Below are 14,606 nucleotides of genomic sequence, written 5' to 3' on the forward strand. Positions count from 1 at the left end.
AGAATGATTTTCTGGATGGTGTCTTCTTCAAAAGAAGACTATGTTCTGCACATAACTAACCGCCATCCGCGTCAGCCCTGGTTGCATCCTTATCACATTGGCAGCCATGCGAGGTGGCTCATTCCATGAGCAAGAAGACCATTCAATTTCACCTTATTTCTTCTCCTGCAGGCTGCTGGTCCTGGGGCTGGCTGAGGGTCAATCTCATCTTCTTCTTCCAACTCACTGTCAGACTCCGAATTGACAGAGACATGATCCTAATATTCTGAAAATTCTTCATCTTCAAAAGTGGAAGATGCTCCTTCCACACTAGCTTCTCTCTCTGCAAAAAATATTTCTAAAGCCCTCTGAGCAGAGATTATTTTTGCCATACTGATTGATTGTGGTAAGGAGCCACCCATGCAAAGCTATTTATTTGTCGTGTCCCTCCCCCAATTTGCACCTGGCTGCGGTAGAGTGAAGGAATATACAGCATTTTTTACAATGTATCGAAATAATGTATCAAACCGATGTATTGTAATAACATTGTGCAGGTTCCCGCAAGACATTGTGTAGTTTCACACACTACAAAGGGTAAAGAGTGCAAGAAAAGTGGGAGACAGGCAGAGAGGCAGACAGGCAGACTTTCAGGGAGACAGGGAGACAGACAGGCAGGGAGACAGACAGGTTATTGATGCTATGTTGAAACAGCAGGCCCAGGGAGGAGGAAGACAGAGTGAAGGCACACAGCAAATATTTTGTTTAATTGTTACTTGTTTTCACCAACACACACACTTTCCCACACTTTTATTACCCTCGGGTCCAGTGTGTCTGGACCCGAGGGTAAAAATGTAAAAATGTGTTATTTTACATGTTCTTCACAGAAAATGAGCCACGGCCAATGAGTCTCAGGTTGAAAAAAATATTCATTGTATCATTTTTCTTTCAGTAAACACTGAAAATGGGTCCCACAGACCCGAACACCACACAAGGGTTAAGCGTTTATGAAATCGTCCATAAGGGCATGGACACATGAGATCCAACTGCCGCCGCCTCCTCCCTCTCCTCCTCCCTCTCCTTCTCCTCCTCTTCCTGTGAGTCCTGAATACAGGGCAGCATGCCAGATCCAAGCAGATAACATCTTGAAGGAAACATTACAGTATTGCATACTTAATGCAAATTACCCAAATGTTTATAGCAACCAGCAACACAACATGGGGAGGGCTGGGACACAGAGTGATATGCTGGCAGGCTTTCTCTTCATGGGACTGTGGTTTCTGATGGTTTGGACAGCTACTCGAGGCATCTGACTCACCTGAGTGAGCCCTGTGCTGTGAGATAATGGAGCTTTTGTTTGGGGAGTGCAGCAGGAGAGCATAGAGAGAACACACGTACATACATATGCATACTGTATGATCAGATAACTATAGGCAGACCTAGAGTCATATACTCATCAGCCACAATCACTGACACCTCCACATCATCATTTGCTATCCTATTCCTACTTGCTGCCATTATCTCAAGTCCAAGATTGCAAGACCATAGCTAGCTTTCTCAAGCTGGCAAGACCATAGCTTACATTTTCCATTATGTAACTAGAAGCAGCTGCAGTTTAATAAAGCTTGCAATAACCTTCCAATCAAAACTAATGCTTGTAAAACAAAATGGAATTTTAATGTTTTTTTTCCAAAAAAAATCCTCCTCACCTCGGCTATTGTGGTGCTGGAACATGGCATTTTGAATTACTCATACGTCTGGACTCGGATAACTTGTGTTTTACTGATGGTGCCACAGCATCCATCGCCTGTGCCAAGGGTCCCTTAAAAATATATGAAGCAGGTAATTGTAGTACAGTCAAATACAGTCTATAACGTAAAATAGACTTGTGTTTTTCGAACAGAAAAAAAGCAACATGTTACTTCTATGGTTAGTAATCCAAACGTGTAAATTATGGCAGCGGTCTTATAGAAATGTGTTTGAGATCTGTAGTGACATGCGCATAATAGGAGGGATGAATCATTCCTGCACTCTGGCTCACCTACAGGTGCTGTGTGTGCTTTGGGTGTTTGCGGTTAACCCTCTGTTTGTTTCGGTGCTAAGTGATGCATGTGGCAGGCATGGGTGGCTCTGGGCTTGTTTGTGAGCTGATGTGTTGGCCGCATCTCCTACACAGTACCATTGTTCTATACTTCATTGTGATCACCACCACAATCCCTCCACTCAACAGAAAGAGCCTTCCTGGTCGAGGACCTGTCAATCACACAGCCAGGCACCACCCTTTGGCTGATGGCTGACCCCTGCCTCCTCTCTGACATCAGCCAGGCAGCATAGAGGAGCAGGAGCCCTTCACAACCACGCTAACATGTGTCTCTGTCAGAGCAGTCGACAGAGGAGACGGTAAATGTGCTGTGAAAATGAATAGAAGCTCCTCACAGCCTGCCAATCACAAATATCCCTTATTTTTTCCCCCTGTGCAAATATCATGAGACACATCACTCACCTGAGCTCATTAATGCCCAACACAACACAGAATGGCTGACAATAAACCCGTCCATACACACCTTTCCAAGTGGAAAGAGGCCGTAGCCATCCACCCCTAGCCAGCGAAAATTGATTCTGTCAACACAGGAGTGTCCTAACTCAAGAATGAGGATTCATGTCTGAAAACAAGAGTAACCGTATTCAAAGAAAACTTGACTGAGAGGAATCAGACTTTTGGGGAAGTTTTCTTTGGTAGCTCTACGAGGAGAGAACAATCAAGAGCCAGATTAAAACGTGACTGACTTTAGAGAGAGGGAGTCGTCTGACCGACAGGGCTCCTGACTGACTGTGGAGAGAGGGAGTCGTCTGACTGGCATGGCTCCTGACTGACTGTGGAGAGAGGGAGTCGTCTGACTGGCATGGCTCCTGACTGACTGTGGAGAGAGGGAGTCGTCTGACTGGCATGGCTCCTGACTGACTGTGGAGAGAGGGAGTCGTCTGACTGGCATGGCTCCTGACTGACTGTGAAGGGAGGGAGTCGTCTGACTGGCATGGCTCCTGACTGACTGTGGAGAGAGGGAGTCGTCTGACTGGCATGGCTCCTGACTGACTGTGGAGAGGGGGAGTCACCTGACTGGCATGGCTCCTGACTGACTGTGGAGAGAGGGAGTCGTCTGACTGGCACTGTTCCTGACTGACTGTGGAGAGAGGGAGTCGTCTGACTGGCATTGCTCCTGACTGACTGTGGAGAGGGGGAGTCACCTGACTGGCATGGCTCCTGACTGACTGTGGAGAGAGGGAGTCACCTGACTGGCACTGTTCCTGACTGACTGTGAAGAGAGGGAGTCGTCTGACTGGCATTGCTCCTGACTGACTGTGGAGAGAGGGAGTCACCTGACTGGCACTGTTCCTGACTGACTGTGGAGAGAGGGAGTCGTCTGACTGGCATGGCTCCTGACTGACTGTGAAGGGAGGGAGTCACCTGACTGGCACTGTTCCTGACTGACTGTGGAGAGGGGGAGTCGTCTGACTGGCATGGCTCCTGACTGACTGTGGAGAGAGGAAGAAGTCTGACTGGCATGGCTCCTGACTGACTGTGGAGAGAGGGAGTCGTCTGACTGGCATGGCTCCTGACTGACTGTGGAGAGAGGGAGTCGTCTGACTGGCATGGCTCCTGACTGACTGTGGAGAGAGGGAGTCGTCTGACTGGCATTGCTCCTGACTGACTGTGGAGAGAGGGAGTCGTCTGACTGGCACTGTTCCTGACTGACTGTGGAGAGGGGGAGTCACCTGACTGGCATGGCTCCTGACTGACTGTGGAGAGAGGGAGTCGTCTGACTGGCATGGCTCCTGACTGACTGTGGAGAGGGGGAGTCGTCTGACTGGCATGGCTCCTGACTGACTGTGGAGAGAGGGAGAAGTCTGACTGGCATGGCTCCTGACTGACTGTGGAGAGAGGGAGTCGTCTGACTGGCATGGCTCCTGACTGACTTTGAAGGGAGGGAGTCACCTGACTGGCACTGTTCCTGACTGACTGTGGAGAGGGGGAGTCGTCTGACTGGCATGGCTCCTGACTGACTGTGAAGGGAGGGAGTCGTCTGACTGGCATGGCTCCTGACTGACTGTGGAGAGAGGGAGTCGTCTGACTGGCATTGCTCCTGACTGACTGTGGAGAGAGGGAGTCGTCTGACTGGCATTGCTCCTGACTGACTGTGGAGAGAAGGAGTCGTCTGACTGGCATTGCTCCTGACTGACTGTGGAGAGAGGGAGTCGTCTGACTGGCATTGCTCCTGACTGACTGTGGAGAGAGGGAGTCGTCTGACTGGCATTGCTCCTGACTGACTGTGAAGAGAGGGAGTCGTCTGACTGGCATTGCTCCTGACTGACTGTGGAGAGAGGGAGTCGTCTGACTGGCACTGTTCCTGACTGACTGTGGAGAGAGGGAGTCACCTGACTGGCATGGCTCCTGACTGACTGTGAAGGGAGGGAGTCGTCTGACTGGCATGGCTCCTGACTGACTGTGGAGAGAGGGAGTCGTCTGACTGGCATGGCTCCTGACTGACTGTGAAGGGAGGGAGTCGTCTGACTGGCATGGCTCCTGACTGACTGTGGAGAGAAGGAGTCGTCTGACTGGCATGGCTCCTGACTGACTGTGGAGAGAGGGAGTCGTCTGACTGGCATGGCTCCTGACTGACTGTGGAGAGAGGGAGTCGTCTGACTGGCATTGCTCCTGACTGACTGTGAAGGGAGGGAGTCGTCTGACTGGCATTGCTCCTGACTGACTGTGGAGAGAGGGAGTCGTCTGACTGGCATGGCTCCTGACTGACTGTGGAGAGAGGGAGTCGTCTGACTGGCATTGCTCCTGACTGACTGTGGAGAGGGGAGTCACCTGACTGGCATGGCTCCTGACTGACTGTGGAGAGAGGGAGTCGTCTGACTGGCACTGTTCCTGACTGACTGTGGAGAGGGGGAGTCACCTGACTGGCATGACTCCTGACTGACTGTGGAGAAAGGGAGTTGTCTGACTGGCACGGCTCCTGACTGACTGTGGAGAGGGGGAGTCACCTGACTGGCATGGCTCCTGACTGACTGTGGAGAGGGGGAGTCACCTGACTGGCATGGCTCCTGACTGACTGTGGAGAGAGGGAGTCGTCTGACTGGCACTGTTCCTGACTGACTGTGGAGAGGGGGAGTCACCTGACTGGCATGGCTCCTGACTGACTGTGGAGAGAGGGAGTCGTCTGACTGGCATGGCTCCTGACTGACTGTGGAGGGAGGGAGTCGTCTGACTGGCATGGCTCCTGACTGACTGTGGAGAGAGGGAGTCATCTGACTGGCATGGCTCCTGACTGACTGTGGAGAGAGGGAGTCGTCTGACTGGCACTGTTCCTGACTGACTGTGGAGAGGGGGAGTCACCTGACTGGCATGGCTCCTGACTGACTGTGGAGAGAGGGAGTCGTCTGACTGGCATGGCTCCTGACTGACTGTGGAGGGAGGGAGTCGTCTGACTGGCATGGCTCCTGACTGACTGTGGAGAGAGGGAGTCATCTGACTGGCATGGCTCCTGACTGACTGTGGAGAGAGGGAGTCGTCTGACTGGAATGGCTCCTGACTGACTGTGGAGAGAGGGAGTCGTCTGACTGGCATGGCTCCTGACTGACTGTGGAGAGAGGGAGTCATCTGACTGGCATGGCTCCTGACTGACTGTGGAGAGAGGGAGTAGTCTGACTGGCGTTGCTCCTGACTGACTGTGGAGAGAGGGAGTCGTCTGACTGGCACTGTTCCTGACTGACTGTGGAGAGGGGGAGTCACCTGACTGGCATGGCTCCTGACTGACTGTGGAGAGAGGGAGTCGTCTGACTGGCACTGTTCCTGACTGACTGTGGAGAGAGGGAGTCGTCTGACTGGCATTGCTCCTGACTGACTGTGGAGAGGGGGAGTCACCTGACTGGCACGGCTCCTGACTGACTGTGGAGAGGGGGAGTCACTTGACTGGCATTGCTCCTGACTGACTGTGGAGAGAGGGAGTCGTCTGACTGGCATGGCTCCTGACTGATTGTGGAGAGAGGGAGTCGTCTGACTGGCATTGCTCCTGACTGACTGTGGAGAGAGGGAGTCACCTGACTGGCACTGTTCCTGACTGACTGTGGAGAGAGGGAGTCACCTGACTGGCATGGCTCCTGACTGACTGTGGAGAGAGGGAGTCGTCTGACTGGCACTGTTCCTGACTGACTGTGGAGAGAGGGAGTCGTCTGACTGGCATTGCTCCTGACTGACTGTGGAGAGGGGGAGTCACCTGACTGGCACGGCTCCTGACTGACTGTGGAGAGGGGGAGTCACCTGACTGGCATTGCTCCTGACTGACTGTGGAGAGAGGGAGTCGTCAGACTGGCATGGCTCCTGACTGATTGTGGAGAGAGGGAGTCGTCTGACTGGCATTGCTCCTGACTGACTGTGGAGAGAGGGAGTCACCTGACTGGCACTGTTCCTGACTGACTGTGGAGAGAGGGAGTCACCTGACTGGCATGGCTCCTGACTGACTGTGGAGAGTGGGAGTCGTCTGACTGGCACGGCTCCTGACTGACTGTGGAGAGAGGGAGTCGTCTGACTGGCACGGCTCCTGACTGACTGTGGAGAGAGGGAGTCGTCTGACTGGCATGTCTCCTGACTGACTGTGGAGAGAGGGAGTCGTCTGACTGGCATGGCTCCTGACTGACTGTGGAGAGGGGGAGTCACCTGACTGGCATGGCTCCTGACTGACTGTGGAGAGAGGGAGTCGTCTGACTGGCATGGCTCCTGACTGATTGTGGAGAGAGGGAGTCGTCTGACTGGCATGGCTCCTGACTGACTGTGGAGAGAGGGAGTCGTCTGACTGGCATGGCTCCTGACTGACTGTGGAGAGGGGGAGTCACCTGACTGGCATGGCTCCTGACTGACTGTGGAGAGAGGGAGTCGTCTGACTGGCATGGCTCCTGACTGACTGTGGAGAGAGGGAGTCGTCTGACTGGCATGGCTCCTGACTGACTGTGGAGAGAGGGAGTCGTCTGACTTGCATGGCTCCTGACTGACTGTGGAGAGAGGGAGTCGTCTGACTGGCATGGCTCCGGCACACAAAAACATCGGCACATTTCATTTCTATTGGGCTCAGGAATTATGAAAAGGGCTTTCAACAAATACGTAATTGCGCAGCATTCCTGAAACTAAGTTTATCCCGCATTACACAGTCGGCGGTGTTGCACTTTTTCCCCTCTCGCAGAGACATTTCCTTGGCTTTGACTACGGCTTCCCTTATAAACCTGCGTCTCAGTGTAAAATATAGATTACAAGCCTATTGAGCTTCGTTTTCATGTTGCCTAAATTAAGTGCATTAGAAGCTGTTCTTTATCATTAGAGAAAACCCTGAGTGAAATCCTGGCAAAGGGAAGGAGATGACTGGGAGGGAGAAAATGGGGCGAGGGGAGTAGGGTTGTGAGTTAACAAAGCCACTGCAGCCAATATATGTTGCCATGGTCTCGTAACCACAGCCCCTGTTGCTGGAGCCTAATGTTGTCATGAAAGCTGTCCCCCCCTTGCTCCATTGCTGAGAGGGTTTGAGGGTCTGTGTATCTTATAGAAGGAAAAACAATATAATACCAGGGGACTAAACCAGCCAATGGAGGGAGTCCCCAGAGGCCAGAACAGGCCGTGATAACAAATAGGCCCTGGTGGCTTTTGTGTGAACGGGCCGCAGCCTACTCAGCTGTGCCTCAGGATGAGTTACGATCAAACTCTGCGACTACTATGACAGTACCCACCACCATTTTAGCCTCCATGCCCTTTTAGTGTTGTATAAATGTTACTGCCAGCCATGATAGTTTGCTTGATTGTTGCAGGGCACGATCTGCCTGGGAGACGAGTCATTAACGCAGGGCCTGGCCAGAGGGAGGGCTGGGATAAGTGGGAATGTTTTGGACTGATACCACCGAGCCGGTGATGATCAACTTCACTAACAAGCCATTTGATATACACTACCAGTCACAAGTTTTAGAACACCTACTCATTCAAGGGTTTTCTTTGTTTTTACTATTTTCTAAATAGTAGAATAACAGTGAAAACATCAAAACTATGAAATAACACATATGGAATCATGTAGTTACCAAAAAAGTGCCCGTTGCCTTGATGACAGCTTTGCACACTCTTGGCATTCTCTCAACCAACTTCATGAGGTAGTCACCTGGAATGCATTTCAATTAACATGTGTGCCTTCTTAAAAGTTAATTTGTGGAATTTCTTTCATTGTTAATGCGTTTGGGCCAATCAGTTCTGTTGTGGTATAGGGGTGGTATACAGAAGATAGCCCTATTTGGTAAAATACCAAGTCCATATGATGGCAAGAACAGCTCAAATAACCAAAGAGAAATGACAGTCCATCATTACTTGAAGACATGAAGATCAGTCAATCCAGAAAATGTCAACAACTTTGAAAGCTTCTTCAAGTGCAGTCACATAAACCACCAAGCGCTACAATAAAACTGGCTCTCATGAGGACCGCCACAGGAATGGAAAACCCAGAGTTACCTCCGCTGCAGAGGATAAGTTCATTATAGAGTTACCAGCCTCAGAAATTGCAGCCCAAATAAATGCTTCATAGAGTTCAAGTAAAAGGCACATCTCAACATCAACTGTTCAGAGGAGACTGTGTGAATCAGGCCTTCATGGTCGAATTGCTGCAAAGAAACCACTACTAAAGGACACCAATAAGAAGAAGAGACTTGCTTGGGCCAAGAAACACTAGCAATGGACATTAGACCGGTGGAAATTTGTCCTTTGGTCTGGAGTCCAAAATTAAGATTTTTTTTTCAACCGCCGTGTCTTTGTGAGAAGCGGTGTGCATGAACGGATGATCTCCGTATGTGTATTTCTCACGTAAAGCATGGAGCAGGAGGTGTTATGATGTGGGGGTGCTTTGCTGGTGACATTGTCTGTGATTTATTTTTAATTCAAGGCACACTTAACCTCTCTAGGGGGTGTGGGACGCTACCGTCCCACCTGGTCAACATCTGGTGAAATTGCAGAGCGCAAAATTCTAATGAAATTACTATAAATATTTAACTTTCATGAAATCACAAGTGTAATACATTAAAAAAAAGCTTAACTTTGTCACGCTCATTGATGGAAGAATCAGACTAAGGTGCAGCGTGGTAAGCGTACATCATTTTATTTGATGAACACGAAAAAAACAACAAACTACAACCGAACGTGAAGCTACATGCAGTGCAGAAAGCAACTACACACAAACAAGATACCACAAACTAAAGGTGGAAAAAAGGCTGCCTAAGTATGATCCCCAATCAGAGACAACGATAGACAGCTGCCTCTGATTGGGAACCATACCCGGCCAACAAAGAAATAGAAAAACTAGAATGCCCACCCTAATCCCACCCCGACCTAACCAAATAGAGAAATAAAAAGGCTCTCTAAGGTCAGGGCGTGACAAACTTGTTGTTAATCCAGCCGCTGTGTCAGATTTCAAAAAGGCTTTACGGCGAAAGCAAACCATGCGATTATCTGAGGACAGCGCCCAGCACACAAAACATTACATACAGTTACCAGCCAAGTAGATTAGTCACGAAAGTCAGAAATAGCAATAGAATGACTCACTTTGATGATATTCGTATGGTTGCACTCACAAGACTCCCAGTTACACAATAAATGTTTGTTTTGTTCGATAAAGTCCCTCTTTATATCCAAAAACCTCCACTTTGTTGGCGTGTTTTGTTCAGTAATCCAATGGCTCAAATGCAGTCACAACAGGCAGACGAAAATTCCAAATAGTATCCGTAAAGTTCGTAGAAACATGTCAAACGATGTTTATAATCAATCCTTAGGTTGTTTTTAGCCTAAATAATCGATAATATTTCAACCGGACAATAGCGTCGTCAATATAAAAGAAAAACAAGAATGGCGCGCTCTCGGTCGCGCACAGGAAACCGCTCTGGGGACATCCCACTATCCACTCACTCAAAGTGGTCATTCTCCCTAATTTTTCAGAATAAAAGCCTGAAACAATGTCTAAAGAATGTTCACAACTAGTGGAAGCCATAGGGAACGGAATCTGGGTCCTATCCCCTTAAATGGTGGATAGGCTTTCATTGGAAAAACAGCCATTTCAAAATAATGGCACATCCTGGATGGATTTTCCTCAGGTTTTCGCCTGCCATATCAGTTCTGTTATACTCACAGACATTATTTTAACAGTTTTGGAAACTTTAGAGTGTTTTCTATCCAAACCAGTTATATGCATACCCTAGCTTCTGGGCCTCAGTAGCAGGCAGTTTACTTTGGGCATGCTTTTCATCCGGAGGTGAAAATAGTGCCCCTACCCCAGTGAACAAGCATGGCTACCACAGCATTCTGCAGCGATAAGCCATCCCATCTGGTTTGGGCTTAGTTGGACTATCATTTGTTTTTCAACACAATAATGACCAAACACACCTCCAGGCTGTGAAAAGGCTATTTGACCAAGAAGGAGAGTGATGGAGTGTTGCATCAGATTACCTGGCCAAGTCGAGCCACAGAGTGAAGGAAAAGCAGCCAACAAGTGCTCAGCATATGTGGGAACTCATTCAAGACTGTTGGAAAAGCATTCCAGGTGAAGCTGGTTGAGAAAATGCCAAGAGTGTGCAAATCTGTCATCAAGGCAAAGCGTGGCTATTTGTAGAATCTCAAATATAAAATATATTTTGATGTTTAACACTTTTTTGGTTACTACATGATTCCTTATGTGTTATTTCATAGTTTTGATGTCTTCACTATTATTCTACAATGTAGAAAATAGTAAAAATAAAGAAAAACGCTAGAATGAGTAGGTGTTCTAAAACTTTTGACCGGTATTGTACCTGCAGCAAGAACGAGTCTGACAGCCTGGAGGTGGGAGGTGGGAGGGAGGTAGCGCCCGCCGTCTCACGGACGGACGGGCGGACGGACGGACGGACGGACGGACGGACGGACGGACGGACAGACAGACAGACAGACAGATCAAGGTGTTGATGTTAAGAGGTTGACCTCTCTAGATGAAAGAACATGATTGCTTAGCGACAGGAAAGGATACAAAGATAATCAAATTCATTGAGTTTTTGAAGTTTGCTGTTAGTTAATGAGGAAAACAGGAAATAGGTTGTGCTCATTTAAAAATGCATCCTAATGATAATAAGCCTGTTTGAACTGATTGTAAAATACTTCATAATTTTTAGTAACAGTATCTGTCAAATACAACTGATACTGATGGGGAAAATGATATTTGAATGCCAAGCTTTATGAACATTTCTCAATCACGCTTGAATTGAAATGGGGTGGACCAACGCATATGTCATCCATATGAATGTTTATATACTTGTTCACGGTAATGTTCTCCTCTGCTGCTGTTGAAAACAATAGGGTGATTGTTCCTGTTGTCGGCAGGATCTCCCTCTATTGACTTTAGTATGCCTGCTGTGCCTCCTACCCTTGGTATTTAGAAATTGCTTCCCCTGTCATAACAGAGAAGGGACTAAAACACTGAGTGCACGCCTCAAATCAACAGGGCTAATTGTCTGCAGAGCGTGAGTTAAGATGACAGGTGAAGGTGCGCGATGGATGCTTTACCGGGGGGGTTGGGATTGACACCAGCTCCACTCTTTATGACCTGAGTCTGAACCTGTGACAAAATTACAGGCTCTTTGTTCATTTCGTTTTTTATCTTTATTTAACTAGGCAAGTTAGTGAAGAACAAATTCTTATTTACAGTGATGGCCTACCAAAAGGCAAAAAGGCCTTAAAAGAAACTATAGGACAAAACACACATCCCGACAAGAGAGACACCACAACACTACATAAAGAGAGACCTAAGACAACAACATAGTATGGCAGCAACACATGACAACACAGCATGATAGCAACGCAACATGACAACAACATGGTAGCAACACAACATGGCAGCAGCACAACATGGTAGCAGCACAAAACATGGTACAAACATTATTGGGCACAGACAACACCAACTCTTCAATAAGACCTCTGCTGTTTTACCCAGGGCTGTTTTTGTAACCCTTCATTACCTCGCCATACAACAATTACCCAGCAGCAGTGCTCAGCTCCCTGCCTGTGGAGACCTGCCGTTCCACTTGGCTCAGCTCACAGCTCATACAACAGGCCTGCCTGCCTAGCTGGCTGCCAACCATAGCCTTTGTTTTCACAAGGCTTTAATAGGGACATGTTGCCCTCGGTTTCTGCAATTAAAACAGATCCACTGTACCTGCTCCAATCTATCTGTTTTTCTAGTTCTAATTCAACCAGGTGGCTTGGTTGAGTGAATCACTTCTCATTCACATCAACCTGGCTCTGACTGGCAAGTGGCGTACTAAATTTAAAATAATCAAACATATACACTACCATTCAAAAGATTGGGGTCACTTAGAAATGTCCTTGTTTTTGAAAGAAAATCACATTTTTTGTCCATTAAAATAACATCAAATTGATCCGAAATATAGTGTAGACATTGTTAATGTTGTAAATGACTATTGTAGCTGGAAATGGCTTATTTTTTATGGAATATCTATATAGGAGTACAGAGGCCCATTACCAGCAACCATCACTCCTGTGTTCCAATGGGACATTACGTTAGCTAATCCAAGTTAATCATTTTAAAAGGCTAATTGATCATTAGAAAACCCTTTTGCAATTATGTTAGCACAGCTGAAAACTGTTGTCCTGATTAAAGAAGCAATAAAACTGGCATTCTTTAGACTAGTTGAGTATCTGGAGCATCGGCATTTGTGGGTTCGATTACAGGCTCAAAATGGCCAGAAACAAAGACCTTTTTTCTGAAACTCGTCAGTCTATTCTTGTTCTGAGAAATGAAAGATATTCCATGCGAGAAATTGCCATGAAACTGAAGATCTCGTACAACGCTGTGTACTATTCCCTTCAAAGAACAGCGCGAACTGGCTCTAACCAGAATAGAAAGAGGAGGGAAAAAACATTGAAACTGGTGTTTTGTGGGTACTATTTAATGAAGCTGCTAGTTGTGGACTTTTGAGGCGTCTGTTTCTCAAACTAGACACTCTAATGTACTTGTCCTCTTGCTCAGTTGTGCACCGGGGCCTCCCACTCCTCTTTCTATTCTGGTTAGGGCCAGTTTGCGCTGTTCTTATTTTAATGGACTTTTTTTATTTTTTACATATGAATTTTCGAAGTGACCCCAAATTTATGAACGGTAGTGTACATCAGTCAAAACAAATGACTGGGAACTAACTGTACAATGCAACAGTCAATAATGAAACTCAGTAATTCCTTGGTGGATCCTCTTCGTGATCCTTGGCATTTTCACCTCTGTTTTCGGGCAGTCGACTGGCATAGAAATATGATTGACAGTCGTCATACTCAATGATGAAGTATTATTTTTATTCCATGGCTTAGAATGATGGGGTCTTGACAAAAACAATGAAAGTGAAAACATAGCATAATTTGGCACCAGTTGCACATATCCAGCCTCTTGTTCATGCTACACTCAGTGTTCTGGCCAATGTAAATATAAACTGAGTTGTCTGATGCTCTGACAATGTCTTGTTAAGGTTGGCAGTTGGCATCATGCTTATGCACCTTCCACCGCATGTCCCTGAAAATAAGACTCATATTTGTGTAGCTTTAATACAGTGGAAAGATCTAGCCTTGCCTGTTCTTGCCTTGCCTGAAGAAAAAGCTACTTTTTCCCCCTCCCCTCCGTCCTCCACCTTGACCTTATTTACAGCTGCCTCTCACCCCCCACCGCACCATCACTTCCTGCCTATAGGGCTGTACTGACGGTCCAAGCAAGGAACCAGGGGCTGCTGTACACCTGTAAATACACATTCATAGAAAGCATCCTCAAAGTGTTTACCCATGGCGTTAGAGCACATTGCATCTCACTCAGTGCTAACCTGCACTGTTTGTTTTACAAATCATCCATGTCTGGTATCGTGCACTAAAAATACACTTTACAGCATAACTAGCTTGCCTGGCCTGGGTCAAAGAGCAGTGTCTCAGTGTACTAAAGGCCAACGTGTTTGCAGAAAAGATCAAGATGATAAAATCACAAAACAGAGTGCATAAAAGGCTTTGCTCTCTAAGCCTGATTTATGGTCAACTCTTCAATAAAGTATTACGTGCACAGTGACACTGTGAATTATTTAATTTTACTGCAATATTGCAGTATTGAAATAGTTTTTAATAAATAAAAATGTAAATTTCAAACACATGATATGATGTTGTGTATGTTTAACAATTTACTTGATTTGCACAAATTAGTGATTTACGCAACCGTTTCATTAGCTACAGTGATGTCAATGGATGTATGTATTTTTCTATGTGACGTGAGGCACAGTTGTCTTTCATATGCATTGCCTCGCGGCCTCGCCTTCTAGCGTATGCAGGGGATCTGTCATATCTATGACAAGCTTTTTGGGTCAACTCAGCTCGAACCTCTTGCTGCATGTCGGCAGAGGGTTTCATGTTTATGTAGTTGCATTGCATATCAGATCAAACCAAAGATTCCTTGTAGCATAGTGAGAGCATAAAGATATTTTTATGGATGAAGATTAAATAAGCCTAGGAGTACACTTAATTAATTCTGGTTCAAATAGTGTTAAAA

This window comes from Salvelinus alpinus, chromosome 22 (genome assembly GCF_045679555.1).
Source record: "Salvelinus alpinus chromosome 22, SLU_Salpinus.1, whole genome shotgun sequence".
NCBI lineage: Eukaryota > Metazoa > Chordata > Actinopteri > Salmoniformes > Salmonidae > Salvelinus > Salvelinus alpinus.